The following is a 26,811-nucleotide window of genomic DNA, read 5'->3' as shown; positions in this document are numbered from 1 at the left end:
TAATTCAATTTAGAGTTTTCAGAAACTTTTGAAAATATGTTTCTGTTAAGAAAATACCAGAATAACCAAAGTAAAGTTACCAGTTTATAACTTGCAAAACTGTACCTACAAGTGTATTGTGGAAGTAATGTGTAACACACATTTGACATAAGAATTGTGTTAAACAAAGTTGGAATTGTGGTTGAAAAAATAAGATCAAAGTTGGTTTAGTGTGATGGAATATGGATGTTTTTGCTGATAATACAAAATCATCAGATCTTAAGAAATCTCATGCATCTATAGCTCTGGATGAAATAATAATAGTTCAGAAGGATTATACATATATGATCAGCAATTTTGTGTACTCTCTCTACATTATCAGTTTACATATAAATAGTCTGTAAATACCATAATTATGCTAGATGATAATAATTAGCAGTAAATGTAACAGTGTACACACAAAACAAAGGGAGAGAGAGAGAGACAGTGACACACGCACACACACACACATGCACACACACACACACACACACACACACACACACACAGACACACACACACACACACACACACACACACACACACACACACACACACACACACACACACGTATATGGGTCTATTTCTAAATTTTGAACTTTCAAAATGTCAACTTACTTATGGTTGAGCCCATAAGATCAAGGTTTTGAAACTTCAAAGTTTAAATAAAAAGATAAAAACAAAAAATATTTTTTTTTTGCCCCACCCTGCATCTCCCACACCCCTTGCTAATTAAATATACCAACTCTGAGATCACACTAAAGCAAGGAAAATGGTAAATATACCGTTCCAATCTGTATGTCGATCTCTATTTAAATAGTTCTAAGTTTCAATACTTTGATTTTATGGTCTTGACCATAAGAAAGTCAATATCTTGAAAGTTCAAAATTTAGAAGTAGACCCACACACACACACACACACACACACACACACACACACACACACACACACACACAAAAACATACCACTCTGGTCCACTTACAACTCCTCAAGATGAAATTTATACTTATAAAAAGAAACAAAATAGAAGAACAAAACTAAAATAAAACTCACGTAAAGCAAACAAAAAAATGAATTGCATTTTCCATAGGCTAACTACACACGCACAAGAAAAGAAAGAAAAAACTCACAGCTATAGAGCTTAGAAAAGCTCTTAGGAAGAAAACTATTATAACTATTTCATTAAACTTCTTTTTGGAATTTCCCCTCCTACACACACAAACACACGTGTATGTATGTATGTATATATATATATATATATATATATATATATATATATATAGACATATATATATATATATATATATATATATATATATATATATATATATATATATATATATATATATCGATAGACACACATGGATAGGCAGACATATATACATACATTCATAAATAAATAAGTAAAAACACACAAACCAAAACTATCCAAATGGAAATGACATTAACTGCAAACAAAAAAAAAAAAAATAAAGAAAAAAAGCAACTACTGTTTTGGTACTGACTTAAATTAAACTAAAAACCAATTTAACTAAATTATAATGCTAATACACTAACATTACCCTAGCAACTCAAAAAAATAAATAAATAAAAAACTAAGCGACTAAATGATACTACTGAAAAAATATTAATATTTACCTCATTACTATTGATGAAAAGTACTGGAGGAAACACCCTTCTTAAGAATGGATAGGAACAATGCAAAATACTCTTCAACATTTTCCTTAGACAGTTTTAATACTTTTAGAAATCGTTGGGAAACAGTAATTTAATCAAATAAGGGGAAATGGATAAATGAAGTATATGAGGATCTCAGTCAACATCAAATTGATTGATTGCCAGTAGAATACTTGCTAGCAATGACAATGCTGATTGTTGCTTTCCATAGCAAATCACTGCTGGTGTTATTTATAAATGAGTGCCAGCAGTGAATGCTTTCTTCTGGCAGACTTCTCCTTTCTTCTGGTTTGTATCACACTGGACTTAATTTACGTAATAATACACAACTAAAACAAAATAAAATAAAGAAATGGCCGTGTTCAAACTTCAGAGGCTGTTATTGGATCCGGTGGTGGGCCTGAAGAGGTATCTTGTATGTAGCACAAGTGGGAATCTGTTCGCAACCATTGTCTTCCAAATCCCTTCTGTAATGTGGACAGAAGATTTGATGCATCTTTGAATCCTGAAACTAAGGTACTGTGTGATTCCTTCGAAAAATTGCTCTTTAAGGAAACTTCTGTGTTCCTTAACTTACATAGTTTGAATAAATATGTGGAGCAGATATCAATCTCCCCCCCCCCCGGTTTAAGGGCATATAAGGATCCTGCAACCCCTTTTGATATGAACAATGAAATAGATCTTGCTTTTCATAAAAGGTGGGTGTGTGCAGCATACAAGTGCACCTTAGAATGGGTTGCTATATCCATTAAATGCGATAGGGTGAAACAACAAAACTGCAAACAGAAATTAGCTCTACATGTAATGATCTGGTTTCTAAAATGAACACAGAATGTCTTGATAAAATCTTAAAAGATGTTAATGTCAGATTACAGAATTACGAGAAGGAAATATTGGATATAAAACTGCATAAACTGACTCGTGACACCTGCAACTACGATAATGGTACACCCTTCCTGTCCAGGACTCATCGGAAGAAAGTTTTATGGTGAGTTTCATTTAAGCAGGGGAGTAATGATGGCGAACAGTCTTCGTTTTCCTCTGCACATGCTTCCACTAGTTTTATTTCCTCTGGAGAAGAGGATATGCATGCTGTGAATAAAAATGACTTTCCGCCACTTCCTGAACCCCAGAATGGGGCTCAGTATCAAAAGAACTTTTGGAGCAGCACAAGTACTCAATATGGGGGACCACAGAGCAAGAAACACCAGAGAGAGGGACAATATAATGGGCATTGGCAACAACAACCCCAGCAGTTTCCACAACGGAAAAGGGGTAAATGGTAACTTGTCATTCATATATTGTTACTTTGTCTGGTTATGTTCTTGATGACTGTGAAAAGGCCATTTTAGAATGTGAACTTAAATTCATTCCTACTGTTATGCCACATATTCATGAGTTAAAGTGTGGCATTTTTAGATTTATTAGGAAACTGCAGCTTAAAGTATTGTTTAATGGTAAGATGGCTTCTTTAGATTATGATTCAGATGATATTGATTCTGATTCAGATATGGATAGCTTTTATTCTTGTGTATCAGATGAAACACCTAATGCTTATTATGTATTTGATACTAGCATGATTTCTGCAAAAAGCAAGTTTGTTCCTATTTTTAACAATGAGAATGTGTTGCAATTGTACAAGATGTTAATTTTTTCAGTGGAACAGGAAATGTATGAGTTTCTGGGGAATGTTAATAACATCATATAATTTAAGAAAAGCTGAGTGGCCTGCTCTAGTAGCTCTCAGCAATAACAAGAATCTTATTTGTAAGCTCTCTGATAAGGGCAACAAACTTGTTATTATGGATGTAACCCAATATTTGGATATGTGCTATAGACACCTAAACAATGACAATGTTTATCTGAAGGTCCCTTTTTCTGTGTACAGGTCAGCTATTAGTGAGTATTTGGACCTGACTGGAAAAGGTGTAAGACTGGGGAATATTTCCTCTGATGGTGCTAAAAAGAAATTTGGTGTGGATGGTGCTGACATTGCATGTTTTTATTGTTTGCCCAAAATACACAAAAATCTGTTGAACCCACCTGTATGGCCTATAGTATCGGGGACTAAATACTTTACTCATAATATTGGATGTTTGCTACACCAGCTGTTACTACCTAAGGTGATGTTGCTACCTGCATATATTAAAGATGTCTTTGATTTTTTTAAGAACATTTATAATGTGGAAATTAATAGGGACATGTACTTTGTCAATATGGATGTGCAAAGTTTATATACAAATATTGCTCATACTTCTGGTATTAAAGCTGTTAGGTTTTTTTATGGCTGAATCTCCTGACACAGAGTATATTTTGGAATTGTTAACATTCTGCTTAGAAAAACATTTTTTTGAATGTAATGGGGAAATTTATTAACAGAAACAAGGCACAGCTATGGGGGCGGCATTTACCCCTGCATATGCCAACCTGAGTATGGGGTTATTTGAACTGGAGTGTATATACAGATCACCATTTTATATACAGCATGTTCAATTCTATGCTCGGTTTATTGATGATATAATTTTTCTGTGTGATTGGGGAGAAGAGAATGTGGATGAATTTATTGAGCATATAGTGTCCAATAGATTCAATCTGTCTTTTGATGGCATACAGAGGGGCATAAAAGTGTTCTTTCTGGATGTCGAATTGGATATTTCTGGGCCTAGAGGGTTGCATACTAAAGTACATAGAAAATATGATGGGATTAACCAATATCTAAAAGCTTCCAGTTGTCACCCCCAACATACTATTGAAGCCCTCCCCTATGGGGAAATGGTGCGGATCAGTAGGTTATGTAATGACCCTTTAGAATTTCAGGAGGAGATGCTGAGAACAAGCCTAATGTTTAAATCTAGGAGCTATAGTAGCTCAATTATTGACAGAGCAGTTACCAAAATAAAAAAGAGGGAGAGAGACAGTTACCCCAGGTGCAAAAATGTAGGTAATACATATGATGGAAGTCAGACTGACATTTATTTTGTATCTACTTATAGTTGCTTTAGTGACATTCTAACAGGTTTGGTGAAATACTATTGACAGTACATGCAATGTAATGGAGATTCTCAGTTATGGTTAACTGAGAAACTTAAATTCTCATTTAGCGTGGGGAAAAGTTTAAAAAAACTTTCTAGTGAAAGGTAAATTTATTATGCCTAATGTTAATGTATATAATTTGAGATTTAACTTTGGCAACTATGTATGTAATAGATGTAAGGCTTGTGAACATATTGTGAATAGTTTAGGGAATATTGGTGGACGTAGATTTGCAGTGAAAAGTTTTTTTCAAATGTGATACCACTGGTATAATCTATGCCCTTAAATGTCCATGTAACAAATTTTATATTGGTCAGTCTTGGAGAGCGTACAAAGTAAGACTTCTTGAGCATATAAGAGATATAGAAAACTTTAAAGAAACTAGTTCTGTGGCAGTTCATTTTCACCAAGCACATCAGGGTTCATCTGTTGGTTTACAAGGCACCATTTTAGAAAACATGGATGGTAATAATTGTGAATTTACTGACACTTTACTTTGTTCCTACATCTGCAGACTTATGAGTGCCAATGTTCGTCTGACAAGGAAGGCAGGTCCATTTGTGCTCATTCCCTAAATTCATTGGGAATGTTCCTATGGTTTGGTGTCATCAAGATGCAGCATCAGTAAAAGCAAGTATATGTGTGATTATATTATGTATTTCCTTAGAGCACTGTAAGATTTCCTTCAAAATACATTGTGGAAACACAGAAAGCCAAAGTAATTACATAAAACAGTTAGCAAATTGGCAACTCGTCCAAACAGACAAACAAAGCTTTGAAACATCACGCACATTGTACTATAATAATACCAACTTCTTCCACACCAAATATAACTGACACCTCTAGTAAATTTACTCAGTAGCACAGAATAAAGAAGGAATTACAAAACAAAACAGATGCATATATCATACAAAGCTAATTCTTATTTAATGAAAGTTGTAAAATATTTCAACCACTTCTGCTAGCCTTACGTAACTTTGTATTCCCCATATATGAATGTAATCTGACCCTAGACATACAGACCTAAAATTAATGTTTTTGTTAGGGCTTTGGCTCTATCCCACCTCAATGCAAAATGGGAGCTCTGCCTCACATCCTTGTAACTTTTCTATATTCATTCCAAGATGACACATCCACAGTTATCCCACAAATATGTTTTAGCTGACGTGCCACAAAAAGCCCACAGACTAAATTGATATACTTAACTACTGATAATTTCCTGAAGTCAAAACACCAATCAAAATGAGTATGAAACTTTCTTAAAAAAAAAAGTAATAGAAGCAAGTCAAGCACAGGGATACAGTTCATAAAAATTAACTGTAAGATCTGTTCAATGCCATCAGGTAGCAGGAAGGATATTTTAGGGTTTGAAAATGATCAGAAAATGTAGGTTTGGGGATTGGAGTTTTAGGTTTAGGAAGTAATAGTGTACTTTAGAGTAAGGGAGGAGGACAGTAGGGGAGTTTTAGGGTAATGTAGCAAGGACTCAGGATGGGAAATGGGTTGAAGCTTTAGGGATATATATATATATATATATATATATATATATATATATATATATATATATACATATTATTTTTTTTGCTTGGACCTCATGATTACTGGCCTTGCCCCCAGCGCCCCAAGTCCATGCAAGGTGTACCAGCCATCCTTCTACTCCCACTGGACTTACTGCGGTATTCTAAGGCCAGTAATGGATCCTAAGGGACTGCTGGAGGCTCCTGGAGGTTCCCATCATCTATGCTTCTCTCCAGAGTTTTTTTTTTTTTGCCCTACTCATTCCCTTTCTCTGGCCCCACACTTAAATGAATTCACAGACAACCCCATTCTTTGCTCCCACCTCCCTTAGGGAACATATCAACAAGCACCTTTCCATCCAAAGCAGGCATGCCTATCTCTTCCGTACTGTTTCGTCAGTTGTCCAAGAAGCTAATCAAACCTGCGCCTACTGGACCATAGCTAAGGCTTTATCACTCTATGCCATTAAAGAAATCCCCTTCTTTGCTAAACAAGTATTAACATAACTTGGGGCTACTGCTGCACATATAGCTCTGCCCAAAACTTATTTTTAAAATACATTTTCATATAATACGACATTCTTCTTTAGTATAATGTATAAAAGCATCACAGTTCTTCCAATTAATAAAGGTGCTATCAATACTTAAAATTTCACAAGAAAGTCATGTTATGACAAAATAAAATTGCAACCAAATGTATATGAAACTGACAGGTTGCTGCAAGTTGACCTGTGTATCACTTTTGAGCCATGACAGACCCAGTCCTATTTGACCTCCTGTTTCTTTGTAAAACCAGTGGCTCTGCAAACACCCACACTAGGAACCTAAATTTGTACTAAAAATAAACAAGTCTCATGAGGGGTAGGTTCCTAACTCAATGTATTCTTAGCCTATGGAAAAGTTACCACTACAGGTTAAACAGAGTACTATTTTGGCTACCTTTAAGGCTAGCCTTGACAACTGGACACAAATTTACACCAGGGATATCATGCACAGCCTTGTTTGATTTGGGTGGTGAGCAATAGTAAGTGCTTGAAAATGGTGGCAAGTACTTTTAAGTTTCTGTGCTTAAAGGATTATATGGCTAGTCATCTTGTGGTCCCTGTGATCTCCTGCCTAGTATATTCCTATGTTCCATCAAGAGTATATTACGGTACACTGCATCATATTCTATCATAAAATTGTTGAACAAATGTTGCATCAGAAAACAAGTGATTTTGCAGGAACAATTGCACCTACAGTGTTGTTGTCTGTACCCTCAGCATCTCTGCTACATTATAAATACAAACATCTAGGTCACACAAAAGTGCAAAAATGGGAAAAAGCATTTTAACTCAGTCATCAGTGATTTCACAAAGTACTTCATTACTCATTACTCATTTGCCAACATACCCAGATGCAAAAACACACTTACATTCACACATAATGTCTCACACATGCACACTAAACACCTTACTCTGTATCATAAAAAGACACTGTCATGCACTTGCTGTTTATAGACACCTCTGCCACCTTTAAGCCTCATAATACATCTCCATAATACCTCAACATTTACAAGAAAATGGGAATCAACAAAATAAGCTGGTACAATAAAATATCATCCAGATCAAACAAATACAATGTGTATATCTGTAACTATACGTATATGTATATCTATATCTATATCTATATCTACATATATATATATATATATATATATATATATATATATTTCTATGTCAGGAGAGATTAAAGCTAAAAGGAACACTTTTAAATGCTTTTATATAGGGAAAGTTTAGAGATATTTAAAGTAATCTCCATATTTCAGCAGGAATTTTGGCACTAATTATATGAATTCAGCAGAATGCTTACTCATATAAAAGTTTCAGGAACAGGATATCATCTTCCTCAGGCAGGCATTAAACTCAGGTTACATCTGTGGTGGAACAAACTCTTTCTAATCATTGGATTATCATGACTGAAGAGGACTGACTCCATTGTTGTCTATGTTCAGTTATCCTTGAAACTGAGTCCTAAAAAGAATCTTGTGACTATCAATTCTATATTCCTCCTTACGATTTCTGCAAAAGATTACATCTAATAATATTATATTGGCAGACGGAAATTCTCCATTTGCACAAGGCCTTTCTGAGTGCATATTAACGTCACACCCCACTGTTAAGTCCAGCAAAGCATTCATTAAATCCTTATCTTTATCAATGAAATAGGCAGATCTAAATGCAGACTACATTCAGTCGATTTTATTTGTTGTTGATATCCTTGCTGTGTCCTCATTCATACTGATGAAGATATGCACTTATATCTCCAATAATTAATAACTTAATTCCACAGCATACCTCCTGGGTTTCTTTCTGCACAAAAGACTCAGTATATTTAACATAATTTCATATTCTTTTTCCTTCAAGCTGTATAACACCGTTAGGAATCCAAAAAAGGGACATGAAAGAAGAAACGCAGACTGGAAAAGAAAAGTGAGGGTGAGAGATATTTGAGCTGCTGAGGACAGAGAACAACAATTTGGCTAAAGGAGTATTGTCAAAGTAAAGCTGTTGAGACTGCATCACCGCAGCTGCATGATACAGAGGGTTAAAGCCCAAAACAACTGCATTTAACTAGTAACACAGGCACAGGAGGGAATGGATGAAAGATGGGAGTGAGTGACAGATGCTGCTTCCCCCATTCTGAGGGAGGAAGGCATTTCATCTTACAAACACCAAATTTGGTTTGATGAATTGTTTGTATTTAATTTTTTTTTATTGGGTGACTGTTACTCTGATGAAGGCAAAGTGCTCAGTTTTTGGTTTTATTACATTGATTTGTTAAAGTGCATTAAAGTTTGTTGTGGAGAGTCTGTTCCACTTTATGTTTTTTATTTTGAACTCCAGGATAGCCTTGCATTCTACCCTGCTCTTTCTAAAGCTCAAACCAAAGGGATCCCTCATTGGTCCAGAACTCTTCAGTGTGCTTGTCTGACACATAGCTGATGAGCTATGGACAGAATAAAACTTTTTGGCAAAGAGTCTACTAAACGATTTGGAAATATTAAATCAGTGGGCAGTAAAGTGGCAATTAGTAAATGTGGCAGTTAATATTTAGTGTAAATAAATGCAAACTGTACTGCTTAATTCAAAACAGCCATATCTCTTCTCATGTGACAACAGAGAAAACAGAGAATATGTGATACTGGTAAGGAAGGTCATGCCAGGGAGATGTGATGGTGTCATTCTCAACAGGAAGCATAGTATGGAAAGGGAGGGCCAGCGACATAAAACTCTAATTTAACACTATTTATTCCTAAACAACTGCATGAACATAATACTCTATTTTGTGTTATTTCACCCTATATTGCCATAATTGTACTGGTCACACATGCAAAGAAGCTATTAGTAATGAGAGATAACTGAATGACATTTGTCAATATATACAACAAGTAGTTAAAAAACACCAAAAACTCAGTTTCTTGTATAGGACCAAACTTTATTTCGCTGACTTTGCATGGAAAAACATTAATTCTAACTATTTACATGTCTGCATGCCTCTCCAATACTTACTAATCAGTAAATTACTCAGGAAAATGTTATAACAAAGTGCCCAAACTTGCAGCAAATCATCCCTGTAAGTGTTAACCACTGCTTGTCTCTTAAACATCTAAACTGTACTGAATTGTCCTACTACCTGACATACATTCAACTGGTCACAACTCATAAATTTATCTATAAACCTGGTAACTGTCCTACTTGCAATATCATCCAGCACTATTTCTCAAGCAGACTTTTTAATTTTGGTGAAAAACTTCTACTTATCACAATAAAATTCAAAAATACTGCTGTCTCCACAATCTATAACTCTAGAACTCCACTCCTTTATGTTTAAAATAAGAAGCCTAAAATCATCCAAATCCTTACTATAACTGTACCTTCCACAGTTATAACTTCATTCTCGTGTTATTGCCTATATAACTACTTTTATACAAATACTTAGACAAAGCTTTTATAGATAATGACTAACCTGGTTTTGCTCACTATTTCTCTTCATATTTATCACACAAAGTTTTTCATGTCATGTACTGTTTGTATCTCTCCTACTTTTAGGCCTCTTGCTCTCTTCGCCTTTAGTGTGTATTTCTTTTTCACTTTGCTTGACATCCTTTTCTCCTTTTAATGTGCCATTCATATACACACAGTAATAACTAAGCCACTCCAATTTCAGTGTTGCACCTTCTGCTCTTTAATCTCAATCTCTTATGTATTCTTTAACTTTCCTTTCTCATTTCTTCCTCTTTACATTTCTTAATACCTGGAAAAAGTACAACTGCATACAGACTCACTTGTCTTTACTACCTTTATAGTAAAATGTCTTTTCTCACAGATTTCAGGTACCTCAGTTCCTATGTTTATAAACTTTCTCACTTTTCTGTCTAATGTGAGATTGCAAATGTTAAACTTCTGATGTATTATCTGATTTTAAAAATGTATTTTATTGTACTTTTCTTATATTTTACTGTTGATTTTCTGTGTATTTTTTATCTACTGAAAATGTATTATCTCCCCTTTTGCACTTTCTAGGTGTATAAATGTAAGCAAGAGAGTATGTTAGTAAATAAATAAATAAATACATACAGTTCCACCTTCCCAGATATGTACTTTATATGCAGGTTATTATGTCTCACGTATTATTTATATTACATTTCATTTCTGCCTCCAGGATCACTCATATAATTTTGTCAGAGCCCTTAATCCCAGTTTATCATTCTCCATTCCAGTGTCTCTGTCGGTATCCTGTTCAAAAAGGGTGATTCTCATTCCATCGTCCTTTGACACGTCTGAGACAAGCATGCTGGGCATTAGTGGACCCATTACTGACAATGTTAGTGTGCATCAGTTATGAGATAATAAACCCACCATTATAGCTCCTAGCATTCTCTTAATTTAATTTACTTATGAACTAGGTGAGTGAAGTGGTCCTTAGACCCTTTTCATTCATGATCTGTGTCACAAGGGCAATAACTAAATAAATATAAAATCTACAGGGGCACTTTGCTCTAGCCAGTCAACCAACATGCTATTTAAAGATGGAGGAAACATAACTGCTCAGAGAAAACTCATGCAAACATGGATGGAGTATGATAATTCCTCTCTGAGGGAGAGAATAAGAGAACACATCTATGTGATAAATAGAGAGAATGAGGCCAATGCTTTGGCAAGACATGTTTTGCATAATGGATCTACGCATACTTTTAGCTTTATGGTCATAGGACGTCAACAATTAACAGAAAGACTAGGTAATATTAGTAACAAAACAGAACAAGAAGAGGTCAGATTTATCATTAAGCTCAGAGCGAACAAAGGACATGGCCTCAATGACAAATTGTCACTGAGACCCTTTTTAGCTGATAGACCCTATAAACGTTAACCATTATAATATATATATTAATTTCTACATTTATATTGGTATTTTTTATTGCTATTTGTTACATTTTAGGGATGATTATTATTATCCTTCGTACATACACATATATATATATGTGTTTCCTCCCCCCCCCCCGCTTTTCCATACACACATACACATAAGCACATATGCACTTTCCATTTCATATGGATGTTTTTTATATGGATGTTTTTTTATGTATTTTTAGTATATATATTTTTAGAATCTATACTCTTGATACAGCTAAGAATATATTAGAAAATATATAATAAAGTTTTTATTAATACTGTTGAATACATATATATATTTGATTTTAAATGATTGATATTCTTTAATGTTTTTACTGGGTTTTGTGAAGAATATAAGTAGGCTGTATTATATATGACTTAACTAATGAATGTTATCCATGTGATTATTCTAGCAAGTTTTATTGGGTATTTTGAATAACATGTCTAGGATTGGCTGTTCTTAAGTATAAAATTAGAGCCAGTACTGTTGTTTTCATTGAAGTCTGAAGAAGCGTTCTGGGTAACGCGAAAGCGCTCACTGTTCTAAGCAATAAAGGATATTTACTTTACCTCTTGTTTTTAGTTTCTGGTTGGCTTCGATTGTCCTGGAGTGTTATCTCTATTTTTTGGACTTTATTCTTTCATTTTTGAGGTGATACCTTACCCTGTTGGTGTTTGTTTTATCAAGTATCTGTGTTTTTCTTCACCATCGGGGACATGACAGAAGAAACCAGAACTGCACTTGAGGAGAGTGCAGAATTTGCAACATCTGAATTAACTAAACTTGTTTCTGTAAGTAGTAATCCGTTATTGAAATTGTCTTATATGGAAATGGCTAAAGCAGCCATGAAACAAACTGATGCTGGTTTACATATAGACACTTTACAATTAATGAAGAAGTTGGAAGATACTTTGAATAGAATTAAAAATATACAGTGGCAGAAGAAGCATATGGAAGCTTGTATTCAATTTAAAATAGTTCCCAGAGGGCTACGTATACTGAAAATGCCCACCTTTGGTTCTACCTACCCGAATTTACTTTCAAGGTGGCAGCAACTCAATTTAGAAACTAGCTTCGGGTATATGAGACTTTTAATTGAACAATACTCTACGTTAGAACTAGAGTTACAGAAGGAGATACAGTCGATAGAACATAAACTTGCCAGAGTCCTTTCTGATCTACAAATACGTGATTTTTATTCAGAAATAACTGCCACTTTACAGTCATTGGATCACAGACTCCTTTTAGCAAAGAAGAAGAAAATGGAAAGAGATTGCTCAGATTTTTCGAGAGGGAATGTCTTCTCCTGGCCCAGGCAGTCGTTCAGGAATATCAACAATGCGACACCTCGCCCTAGAGAGACATTTCCGTCTGCGAGTGTTACAACAACGGCTCCCTCTACTTCCTGCATAACGCCCGCACATCCTGCTAATGTAAGTGCTGAGAACTCAGCCATAACCACTCTTAGAGCCAATGCGAGTGTTACAACAACGGCTCCCTTTACTTCTTGTACACCGCCCGTACATCATGCTAATGTTAGTGCTGAGAACTCAGCTACAACCATTCTTAGACCCAATGCAACTAATGCAGAGTGCTTGGCTCATTCTGAGGCAGAGTTAACTGTTCCAGCGATGACAGAGCATTTGCCTAATGCTACAGATTCACACACATTTCCTTTATTCAGCGAACAAGTGGTAAGGAGGAAAACCACTGTAGCTGAAGCGACAAATGAAGGCTTACATTCCAATGAAGCATCACATCTTGTTTTTCCGCTCCCTTTTCGAGTGGAGCAGAGACAGTCATGGAGTCCACATCAATCTACGAGAAAGAGGAAGAATTCAGGAGAACCCCACGAGTTTCAGAGGAAGTCACTGAAACCTATAACAAGGACCTAGTGGTAAATCTTTCTAAGTATAAACTGACTGATTTTGAAAGAAAGTTATTGAATAAAGGTTTATCCTTTATTCCATCCCAAGATGTGGATGTTAGTGAGTTTGTAGTGGACATTAAATGTTTCACTAGAAATGTGGCGTTGAGTATGTTATTTAAAAATGATAATGTTGCAAATGTTGAAAATGCTGAGTTTAATATGTATAGGAAACCTTCTGTTTTTATTCCAAATATGCATCCTTTGCTAGAAACATTTGAGAAGGCATGTACTAATGATTTACTTACATATTTTGAAAGTAAAGACAAGAGACCTGATTTCTATAATTTATCTAAAGGTGAGAGGGAAGCCCTTTTTGGTTTACAACGTAATAACAACATTACAATAAGGCCAGCTGATAAGGGTGGTGCTATAGTGCTATTAGATAGTGCTTCCTACAATGACAATATGCATACAATGCTATCTGATGAATCCACATATAAGAAAATAGATAGAGTGAGTTTAAATAAGTTAATTAGTTCAGTGCATGCTGATTTATATGATATGCTCATGTGTGGAATAATTGATGAGAATTTGTATAAGTATTTTTTGATTGAAGATCCAGTTGTACCTGTTATTAGAGGTCTGCCAAAGATACACAAAACCATGACCAACCCCCCACTTAGACCCATAGTGTCAGGACGTGGGTGGATAACTGAATCCATCTCAATTTTCTTAGAGAAAACACTCAGACCCATGGTAGATTCTAATAGTTCTGTTCTATGAGATACTAAACAACTTCTAGAGACTTTGTCAGTCCAGAATGGTAATATTGGTGCTATACAACCTGCTATACTTGTAACGTTAGATGTAGCCTCCCTCTTTACCTGTATTCCGAATGACATAGGAATAGATTATTTAAGGTTGTTCTTAATGAGGAAAGGGATGAATAATTCTGAAATTATACGGGCCACTATGTTGTTGGATATTGTCCTGAGTAATAATGTTTTTCTCTTTAAAGACGAGTATTTTTTGCAGACTAAAGGAGTGGCAATGGGAACATCCTGTGCCAACTCGTATGCCAACCTAGTGATGGCATATTGGGAGGTCACCTATATACTAGAGCATATGAGTTTTTCGAGATATATAACATACTACAGACGCTTTGTAGATGATATTCTTTTTATTTGGGAAGGTGATGTAGATACCTTTAATGACTTTATGACATATATTAATGGGACTACCACCTTCTTAAGTTTCACCAGTACAACCTCAGTCTCTCAGATAGATTTTTTGGATGTTACACTAAGGTTAGAGAGAGGATATCTAACATCTGATATATTTAGGAAACCCTGTAGACGCAATGCTATTTTGCATAGGACCAGTATGCATCCACCACATATTCACAGAAATATAGTGAAGAATCAGATGACACGTTTTTCACGCATCATTAGTGAGGATGATGCATTATTACAAGTGGTTGACACCATGCACTATGAATTTATAGAAAGAGGATACCTAGACAAAGATTTATTACCTTTACAACATACTAGAAGTGAGCGCACTGTACCAGCCATTATTAAAGATTGTAATACATTGTATAAGCAAACTTCTAGATTTAAAGATATGAGAAAGAAGCTATTGATTCCATATACCAATGTTAATAGTTCTATTGTGGACATAATAAATAAGAATTGGAACATTTTGCTTTTAGATGACAGTATTAAGGGACTAGTGGGTGATAGACCTGCTATTAGTTATAGGAACACTAAATCTCTTAAACGTCATTTGTGTTATGAAAATAACAGGGGTACTAGGATCAACTCACAAAGGAAGGGTACTTATGCTTGTAGGAGTTGCAATCAATGTAACTTCATTATGAATTCTAATATATTTATACATCCTGATAATAATATAAGATATGAATTCAATGAGTATGCAGATTGTAAATCCAGGAATGTTATATACCTAGCAGTGTGCAAGAAATGCCAGAGTTTCTATGTTGGAAAAACCAACAGAACTCTGAGGGAGAGAATAAGAGAACACATCTATGCGATAAATAGAGAGAATGAGGCCAATGCTTTGGCAAGACATGTTTTGCATAATGGATCTACGCATACTTTTAGCTTTATGGTCATAGGACGTCAACAATTAACAGAAAGACTAGGTAATATTAGTAACAAAACAGAACAAGAAGAGGTCAGATGGATCATTAAGCTCAGAGCGGACAAAGGACATGGCCTCAATGACAAATTGTCACTGAGACCTTTTTTAGCTGATAGACCCTATAAACGTTAACCATTATAATATATATATTCATTTCTACATTTATATTGGTATTTTTTATTGCTATTTGTTACATTTTAGGGATGATTATTATTATCGTTCGTACATACACATATATATATGTGTTCCCCCCCCCCCCCCCCCGCTTTTCCATACACACATACACATATGCACATATGCACTTTCCATTTCATATGGATGTTTTTTATATGGATGTTTTTTATGTATTTTTAGTATATATATTTTTAGAATCTATACTCTTGATACAGCTAAGAATATATTAGAAAATATATAATAAAGTTTTTATTAATACTGTTGAATACATATATATATTTGATTTTAAATGATTGATATTCTTTAATGTTTTTACTGGGTTTTGTGAAGAATATAAGTAGGCTGTATTATATATGACTTAACTAATGAATGTTATCCATGTGATTATTCTAGCAAGTTTTATTGGGTATTTTGAATAACATGTCTAGGATTGGCTGTTCTTAAGTATAAAATTAGAGCCAGTACTGTTGTTTTCATTGAAGTCTGAAGAAGCGTTCTGGGTAACGTGAAAGCACTCACTGTTCTAAGCAATAAAGGATATTTACTTTACCTCTTGTTTTTAGTTTCTGGTTGGCTTCGATTGTCCTGGAGTGTTATCTCTAATGAGAGATAACTGACTGACATTTGTCAATATATACAACAAGTAGTTAAAAAACACCAAAAACTCAGTTTCTTGTATAGGACCAAACTTTATTTCGCTGACTTTGCATGGAAAAACATTAATTCTAACTATTTACTTCCCTCATGTCTGCATGCCTCTCCAATACTTACTAATCAGTAAATTACTCAGGAAAATGTTATAACAAAGTGCCCAAACTTGCAGCAAATCATCCCTGTAAGTGTTAACCACTGCTTGTCTCTTAAACATCTAAACTGTACTGAATTGTCCTACTACCTGACATACATTCAACTGGTCACAACTCATAAATGTATCTATAAACCTGGTAACTGTCCTACTTGCAATATCATCCAGCACTATTTCTCAAGCAGACTTTTTAATTTTGGTGAAAAACTTTTACTTATCACAATAAAATTCAAAAATACTGCTGTCTCCACAATCTATAACTCTAGAACTCCACTCCTTTATGTTTAAAATAAGAAGCCTAAAATCATCCAAATCCTTACTATAACTGTACCTTCCACAGTTATAACTTCATTCTCGTGTTATTGCCTATATAATTACGTTTATACAAATACTTAGACAAAGCTTTTATAGATAATGACTAACCTGGTTTTGCTCACTATTTCTCTTCATGTTTATCACACAAAGTTTTTCATGTCATGTACTGTTTGTATCTCCTACTTTTAGGCCTCTTGCTCTCTTCGCCTTTAGTGTGTATTTCTTTTTCACTTTGCTTGACATCCTTTTCTCCTTTTAATGTGCCATTCATATACACACAGTAATAACTAAGCCACTCCAATTTCAGTGTTGCACCTTCTGCTCTTTAATCTCAATCTCTTATGTATTCTTTAACTTTCCTTTCTCATTTCTTCCTCTTTACATTTCTTAATACCTGGAAAAAGTACAACTGCATACAGACTCACTTGTCTTTACTACCTTTATAGTAAAATGTCTTTTCTCACAGATTTCAGGTACCTCAGTTCCTATGTTTATAAACTTTCTCACTTTTCTGTCTAATGTGAGATTGCAAATGTTAAACTTCTGATGTATTATCTGATTTTAAAAATGTATTTTATTGTACTTTTCTTATATTTTACTGTTGATTTTCTGTGTATTTTTTATCTACTGAAAATGTATTATCTCCCCTTTTGCACTTTCTAGGTGTATAAATGTAAGCAAGAGAGTATGTTAGTAAATAAATAAATAAATACATACAGTTCCACCTTCCCAGATATGTACTTTATATGCAGGTTATTATGTCTCACGTATTATTTATATTACATTTCATTTCTGCCTCCAGGATCACTCATATAATTTTGTCAGAGCCCTTAATCCCAGTTTATCATTCTCCATTCCAGTGTCTCTGTCGGTATCCTGTTCAAAAAGGTTGATTCTCATTCCATCGTCCTTTGACACGTCTGAGACAAGCATGCTGGGCATTAGTGGACCCATTACTGACAATGTTAGTGTGCATCAGTTATGAGATAATAAACCCACCATTATAGCTCCTAGCATTCTCTTAATTTAATTTACTTATGAACTAGGTGAGTGAAGTGGTCCTTAGACCCTTTTCATTCATGATCTGTGTCACAAGGGCAATAACTAAATAAATATAAAATCTACAGGGGCACTTTGCTCTAGCCAGTCAACCAACATGCTATTTAAAGATGGAGGAAACATAACTGCCCAGAGAAAACTCATGCAAACATGGATGGTGTATGATAATTCCACAGAAACAGTGATTAGATGGTAAGACTGAAACCAGACCTTGAAGCTATGAAGGAGAGATCGTATCATTAAACTACTGTGCCAGTCTTCACTAGTTTCTCACTACCCATTTCTTTGCCAGCCAGTTCCTGAAATCTATTACCGATCTTCTGCACTAGTGTTTAACTGATACCTGTCTCACTTGCCCTTTTAGACTGGAGGGAAAAAGAAAGACCATTACTGAATGTAAGCACTGAAGGGGGGGGGGGTGATGGAGGATGGAAAGAAGATCAGAACATCTAACCCACTAAGGGATTTTATTGTGCTTGTTAAGGGGACAATGAGCACTGAATGCAGAATCAGGAAAGTCAAGGCACCCACATGCTAATCAGCCATATGTTATGTGAAAACAGCACTGTCCCTGTCACTGGTGACATGTCTTAGAAATAACAAACACCAAAACCAAGTAAAAAATATATGAAGAGGATCACCAAAGGAACACTGCAGCACTAAATCCAGAAAATTTATTGAAAAACGTTAAGCGCTTTCGTCAAAATCACAAGACTTCATCAGAACAAGAACATACAAAAAATGCCATATTTAAATACCCTAACCCTTACAGCCATTGGTTGACAAAGCAAACATCATTTCCTGTAAAATAATTAAGCAATTTAAAAAGACCGCAACACATAATCACAGTAACTGCCCACTACAACACACCAATTGGCACCTACTAACCACATAGACATTAATGTATTATAAATTGAAATATGATTTAAAACCCAGATCTTGAATAAAATCACATAAAAAAGCTGATTTTAGTTTTAATACAGAACTAATGGATAACTTGTCATTGAGCCCAGGTGGTTGACATGCATTTAATTTAATCTGCCACTTGAGCTCTAAATATTCAAGGATGTCATTGTCGGGCCCCCCCCCCTCGTGGACCCAGGTATACTTGTTCAAGTAAAAAAAATTTAAAAATAATGTGTCGGGTGTACCTTTATATGCTTAAATAAAGCATTGGTTTCTTTATTTTTTAGTATATCATAGTTGTGTTGATATATTCTTTGTCTGAGGGCTCTGATTGTCTTCCCCACATAGTACCCCTCACATACCATACAGGTTGCAATATATACCACTCCCTTGGTGTAACAGTAACACTTCCTATTAGTAGTAATTTTACCATAGTTCCTGACACTAATGGAATCAGTGTCCAATATATAGGGGCATTGTCCACACCTCCCACATTTAAAAGTTCCACCTAGGCCTGCCTTTAACTTTTTCCTCTCCACCAGGCCTTTCAAGGAGGTGCCTTTTTGTAAATCACAAGAGGTTTTTCCCCAACCTTTTGTTGATCTTCTCATCCAAACAAAAAATGGTCCAAAAATCATAAATGATGCTTCTGATGTTAAAAAAATCCCTAGTGAAGGGCAGGACACATGCCCTAGTAAAACTGTCAGTTTTGACCAAACAAAAGGTTCTAGTCAAACCTTCAGGCTTCTCCAAGAGTGTAGAATAAATACCCCCAGCTCTTTTTGATTTAACTTCTTCAGCTATGTCATTGACAAAGTTAAAGGGTGACCTCTTTTTCTGCAACATTCCCATTAAGACATCACATTCTTTAACAAAATTGTCCTGGTCAGACACCATTATGGCCAATCTCCACTGGTGACATGTCAGATGACAGGCTAAAATCCCTCCTCCATCTTGGAATGGGTGAGCTGGGAATTGCTGTTCCTTTGCAACCCACTCCTTGCCTGCTCCTCCAGTGCCTGAGCTGCTAGTTGAGCCCTGCTCATGTGGCTTGTAGGCAGGGCTCCATCCTCTGTGCTATAGAAGCTGGGTATCCTTGTGCCAGATATGACATTCTTTTATGAATGCATTACCTTTCCTTTGTCAGATTTGCTTCACATATTCTTACCATAGTGAACTTAGTCATATTAATAAGAGCTCTCGGTAGGCAGATTTTAAACATAATGCATCTTAGACCAAACCACCAAAGTAAAATCATGATGAACTCATACAAAACCAAATAGAACTGCCCTGCCCAGCATATATAAACTACAATACAACTTGGTGGTGGCATACACCCAAACTCTGAGTCTCTTCAAACTTATACAATTATGCAAGGCTAAAGAGACTTTATGGGCCCACTCAAGTGTATACAATTATGCTAGTTTAAAAATGCTTTATGCCAGCGTGATGCCCCTGCACTGGCCAGCCTCAGCTAGGGGATGCACACACTGGGAGGATGACAAGTACGCACACACAGTAAAGTACAATTTCCCTTAAGAGCACACAGATATCACAGTCAGTTTGAGGCTGGTTTTCCCTCTTTCTCCAGTTCCCCAATAAGACTCAAAAGTTATAGGGTTGAGATTTCAGCTGAGTGGTCAAGCTAAGACCTGCAACACCTTCTCTGTCCAACCAGTGCTTCATGTGCTTGCTCAAGTAGCTCACACACACACACACACACACACGCACACACACACACATACACACCTACACACACGCACACACATGCACACACGCATCTGGGAAAGGCTGTCACAGGTTTACTAGCTATGCTCCCTTCTGCCCAGACTATAAGGTAGTTCCAGCTGCCACCAGCCACTACTTATCAGCTACTTAAGGCCCTTAACAAAGGGTGTACAGTCCTACTGTGTAATGTTACTATTAATCCAAATGGTAGTCTGCCCAAGCAAGGCTATTGGAGTGGCCTGTACAGTGTCACCAAATAGATATGCAAGTACTCTAAATGATTAAATGTCTCACAAATATCAGCCACAAAGATAGATTTACACATATTTAATAATAAATAATAAAAGAACAAGACAATACTCAGTCAATCACCACAGTAACTTCATAGTTCAAAATCACAGGAAATATTTTAAAACAACATTGCATGACAGTCAAAAATAAATACACGAAACATATAAACTAATCTTTACTAAATCCCTATCTATATCAAAGAGAGATACTATGCCCTAAATTTTACTTATAGCAAGGTAAGTGCAGATGATGATGATGAGTAGACATTCTTGCTAGGTCCAAGACAAAAGACAAAATGCCCAGTCTCTTTCTGAGAGAGTTCTTAAATTAATATCAAATATTATTGCTGGGTTAGCTTGGATGACATCACTTTTTGTCACCTGTCTTTAGTTCCCAGGCTAAACCCCCAGTGTTCAACATTTAACATCTCTGTGTAAAAAATACATAGCCTTCAGATGATTGCAGTTGCTATAAGACATAAAACAACAAAACAGTTACAAAACAATTCAGAGTTCTAGACGTCCTGTCTCCTTGCTGCATTGAAAATAACTTTCATAACACAGTTTTAAAATAATTTAATTTCAACTTATTTTCCTGAAGTTTTGCAAGTTTATCTTCTATGTTCCAGCAGGGTATGCTGTGGTTACATTCTTGAAGCTCATTTCATAACATACAGCTCAGTATAATCATATCAATATTCACAAATGGCAAAGATTGATTTACAAAATTCCAGATAGCTGGGCTGGAAGTGTCTCCTTTTGTTATATTTCTGTATAAATCATATTAGTATTCTCAAATGACATATGATTATTTACAAAATTCCAGCTAGCTTGGCTGGTAGTATTTCCCTTGTGTCACCCCCCCCCCCCAAAAAAATAAATAAATAAATAAAAAACTCAAGCTAGTTTTCCAAGTGACCCTTGAGAAACATTGCTTGAGAGGGTTGACTACCTGGAGATACCTTACCCCATACTCTGTCTTGAGATTCCGGCTGCCTTGGCATTCCTGACCCCAGTACAGTGCTGCACGGTCCCATGATATGTCTGCAACTCTAGGCTCCACCATAATAATTTGGAATTTGGATGGCTGGTTCCTTGCAACTATAGATCCCCCTCAGACTCCTCCTGCCTTGTACTGCAAATACTTAGCACAAGGGCCTCCCTGTTATGGTAAGGTTTCATCATGTTAACATGGTACAGTTTGTGCCCCTGCCTCCTGCCTAGCAGTTCTACCATGTAGTTAACATCACTGACCTTCATTACCACCTTGTAGGGTCCCTCCCAAACTGCCTGCACCTTATTGTGTCTGGCACTAATGAGAACCATTACCTGCTACCCTACAGCATACTCTCTAGCTTGAGCATTCCTGTCATACTGGACCTTTTTCTGCTGTTGGGCTTCTGCCAGGTTCCCCTGGGCCAAGTCCATGAGTTCTCTGAGCCTTGTCCTGTGGTTTTGGACATATGCTACAACAGACTCCTTGTGATATTTACACGTATCCTCTCACTCATCTTGAATCAAATCTAGAGGTCCCCTCCCCCCATGACCATACAGCAACTCAAAGGGTGAAAAACCTGTGGATTTCTGGGGAACTTCTCTGTAAGAAAACAACAGATAGGGGAAATATGTATCCCACTCCCTCTTAAACTGGTCTGCAAATGCCTGTAGCATGCTCTTGAGTATAGCGATTAACCTCTCAAGAAGACCATTAGTCTAGGGATGGTAGAGGGTGGTCTTTATGTGCTTCACCCCACAGTGATTCTTCAGACAAGCCAGCAGGTCTGACATGAAACTGGCACCTCTGTCAGTCAGTATTTCTTTTGGAAAATATACCTTGCTGAAAATCTCTAACAAAGCATTTGCCACCTTCCCTGCCTTAATGGAAGACAGAGCCACCACCTCAGGATATCTGGTAGCATAATCTACTACCACTAGGATATACTTTTTCCCTGAAATAGCTCCTCAATCACAGGCAAAGGCAACAAAGGAGCTTTAACCTTGTCTCTTGCCTTCCCTACCTTTTGGCACTGCTCACACGTCCTGCAGTACCCTGTTACATCTGTAGAAATCCCAGGCCAATAAAAGTACTGCATAATACGACTCTTTCAATGTTTTATGCCCATATGACCTGCAAAGGGAATATCATGGGCTATGGCTAGAAGTGTCAGATGGTAGGCTCTGGGCACTACCAACTGCTATATTCTCTCCCCCTTTAGCCCTCCCTCAGGGGTCCACTCTCTATACAAGTAACCCTTCGTCCCAGTATACAGATTCCCCCTTCTCTTGTAACGTACGGTCTGATAGCTGAGCCTGTCTCAACTCTCTCCTTGTAACCCTTCCCAGCTTCCCTTCCACAGGATGTCTGGTATCCTCTGACAGCGGTATCTCACTGCCAGCCTGGGTACTACTACTCACCTCTGCCCTTGCAGTAACTCTGTCAAAGGGAACATCAGTACCCACAAGCTCACCTTCAGTCTCACTGCTACAGGATAGCTCCCTACCTGAAGTAACCACCTCAGCAGTCCTGGCAACAAGTGTGTGGTCTGTCTGGGTCTCCCCCAGGCTATCAGACCCACATGCTTGTCTCCAAGCCTGACTGTATGTAACTGCATGCACACATAGTACTGCATTATCAAAGTCATTCCCTATCAGGACATCTGCAGGGATATCCTCAAACACATCTACTTGCTGGCTTCCTTTTCCACCCTCCCAGCCAAGGTGAATCTTAGCCAAAGGTATTTGGAATGGGGTGCCTCCTAAAGCTCTTACTGGAGTAGATTGCCTAAGCATGTAGTGCTCCTCTGTAACCATTGTAGGCTTCAGAATGGTTAGGTCAGAGGCTGTGTCTCTCTTAGCAGTGGCCTCTTTCCAATGCACTAAGGTAGGATATAACCTCTTGTGGTAGTTTGGTACACTTGTTGTCTCAAGACAACTTACTGCTGGCATTTTGCCATTCCCACTTACTGGCTCTCCCACCTTTTGTTCCCTACCTTGCCTCTGTAGACATCTATATGCTACATGGCCCCACTGGTTGCATTTAAAACATTTATCCCTTGGTCCTGGACATGTACCTGGACTAGTGGCTTCCCCTGCTACTGGTGGACTCTGTTGGGGCAGTCTGGACCATGAGCAGCACTGGGTGTCCCTTTCCTGTGCAGTGATGCCCTGCTTGTTAGGTATAGGTCTTTCTTCTTCTCCAACTTATCCGCGGTATTGCATTGCCTATTTGCTAACCAGATTCTCATGTCCTCAGGCAAAGTGCTAAGGGCTTGTTCCCTCACCAAAAGGTCTGGCAGCCCTTCAAAAGTGGTGACCTGACATCTTCTCACCCACCTATGAAAATAAGCGCTTAGTTCAGCAACATATTCACCTACACTTTCATCTGCCTTGCATCTATACTCACAAAATTTTTTCCTATAAGCTTTAGGTGTTAACTTAAAGCATTCGAAAAGACAGTTCTTTACAATATTATAATTTAAGCAATCAGTATCAGACAATTTATTCATAGCAATTACAGCTTTATCGTGGAGTAAGGTTGCCAGGAACCGTACAAGGAGCCCTTGGTCAACATTATACTGTTTACATACCCTTTCATACATATGAATGAAACTATCAAAAATATCTCCTGCTGTAAATTGTGGAAGAAATTTACTGACCTGTGTTGCCGTTGGGGTCCAGTTACTCCCTACCTCATTACCTCCATGATTCTAGTGAAAAGTCAGCATCTCCTTTTCATGTTGCCTCTGCCTCTCTTTCTCCTCCACCTCTAGATGTAGCAGTTTATCATTTTCCTCAAACTCTAGACATCTCAGTCTCTCTGCTGCTTCTATTTCCAAATACTTGGCCTCCAGCTCAAGTCTCTTTAACACCAGATAAATTTTAAAGTCCTCTGTGCAAAGGTTGAGCTGTCCATTTTCTGAGAGTTGTGCATCTCCAAGACCAGCCTGGTTGTCCTCCTGATCACTGGTCTGCAATGCAGCTGTGCCCAAAGCTGCAATAATTTCTGCCTTAGTCAGGTTGGCATGCACCAGTCCTTTAGTCTGGCACCTCTCAGCCAACTGGCTCTTTGTCAGCTTGCTATACTTGTATGCTGACATGCTTGCTGTTCTCCCTGACTAACTAAGCTAACAAAAAATAAATAAATAAAACAATTGTGATGTGAAACTCTGAATGTTCACTGTGCGGCTGATTGAGAGTACAAACACCTTCAGGGACCACTGTACACAGGCTACAGAAATGCAATATCCATGCCACTACAAGCCAATTAATATGTGATATGGCTATCTCTCCACTGTCAACCAATTAATATGTGATGTGGATATCCAACCACTGTCCACTAATTAATTTGTAACACCCCTGCACTGGCCCAGTAATCAATGAGCCTCAATCCTCACTACTGGAAACAGCTAGGGGATGTACACACTGACAGGATGACAAGTACACACTCAGTAAAGTGCAATTTCCCTAAACAGCACACAGAGATCACAGTAAGTCAGGGGCGGGTTTCTCCCTCTTTCTTCAGATCCCCAGTAAGACTCCCCACTGGCACAGCTATAGGGTTGAGATCTCAGCTGAGTGGCCAAGCTCTCCAGACCTCCAGCACCCTCTCTGTCCAACCATTGCTTAATGTCCCTGCCCAAGTAGCTGACACACACGCACTTTCAGATTTGATTGATATACAATCACACAAATACACACACTTTCAGATTTGATTGATATACAATCACACACACACACACACACACACACACACACACACACACACACACACACACACACACACACAAACACACACACACACACAGACACACACACAGACACACACACACACACCTGGGAAAGGCTGGCACATGTATAGTAGCTATGCCTCCTTCTGCCCAGTGTATAAGGTAGTTCCAGCTGCTACCAGCCACTGCTTATCAGCTACTTAAGGTCCTTAACAAATGGTACCCAATCCTACTTTGTAATGTTACTATTAATCTAAATGGTAGTCTGACCAAGCAAAGCTATTGGAGTGGCTTGCGCAATGTCACCAAATAGATATGCAAGTACTCTAAGAGGTTAAATATGTCTCCCAAATATCAGCCACAAAGATATGTTTAAATATATTTAATAATAAAAGAACAAGAAAATACTCAGTCAATCAACACAGTAATTTCAGAGTTCAAAATCACAGGAAATATTTTAAAACAACATTGCATGACAGTCTCAAATAAATACACAAAACATATAAACTAAGCTTTACTATATTCCTATCTATATCTAAGAGAGATACTATGCACTAAATCTTACTTACAGCAAGTCAAGTGCAGATGATGATGGATTAATGGATGTTCTTGCTAGGTCCAAGACAAAATACAAAATGCCCAGTCTTCCCCTGAGAGAGTTCTTACATTAATATCAAATATTACTGCTGGGTTAGCTTGGATGATATCACTTTTTGTCACCTGTCTTAAATTCCCAGGCTAAACCCCCAGTGCCCCAAATTTAACATCTCTGTATGAAAAATACATAGTCTTCAGATGTTTGCAGTTGCTAGAAGACATAAAACAATAAAACACAAAACAATGCAGAAGGCACCCTAGTTCTAGACATCCTGTCTCCTTGCTGCATCAAAACTAACTTTTATAATACAATCATAAAATAATTTAATTTCAACGTATTTTCTTGAAGTTTTGCAAATAAATTTTCTATGTTCTAGCAGGGTATGCTGTGGTTACATTCTTGAAGCTCAGTACATAACATACAGTTCTGTATAAATCATATCAATATTCACAAAAGACAGAATTATTTACAAAATCCCAGATATCTGAACTAGCA

Source organism: Protopterus annectens, chromosome 10.part0 (genome assembly GCF_019279795.1).
Source record: "Protopterus annectens isolate FY-2018-M chromosome 10.part0, PAN1.0, whole genome shotgun sequence".
Lineage (NCBI taxonomy): Eukaryota > Metazoa > Chordata > Ceratodontiformes > Protopteridae > Protopterus > Protopterus annectens.
The sequence above is the reverse complement of the archived record's forward strand: the minus strand, read 5'-3'. Positions refer to the sequence as shown.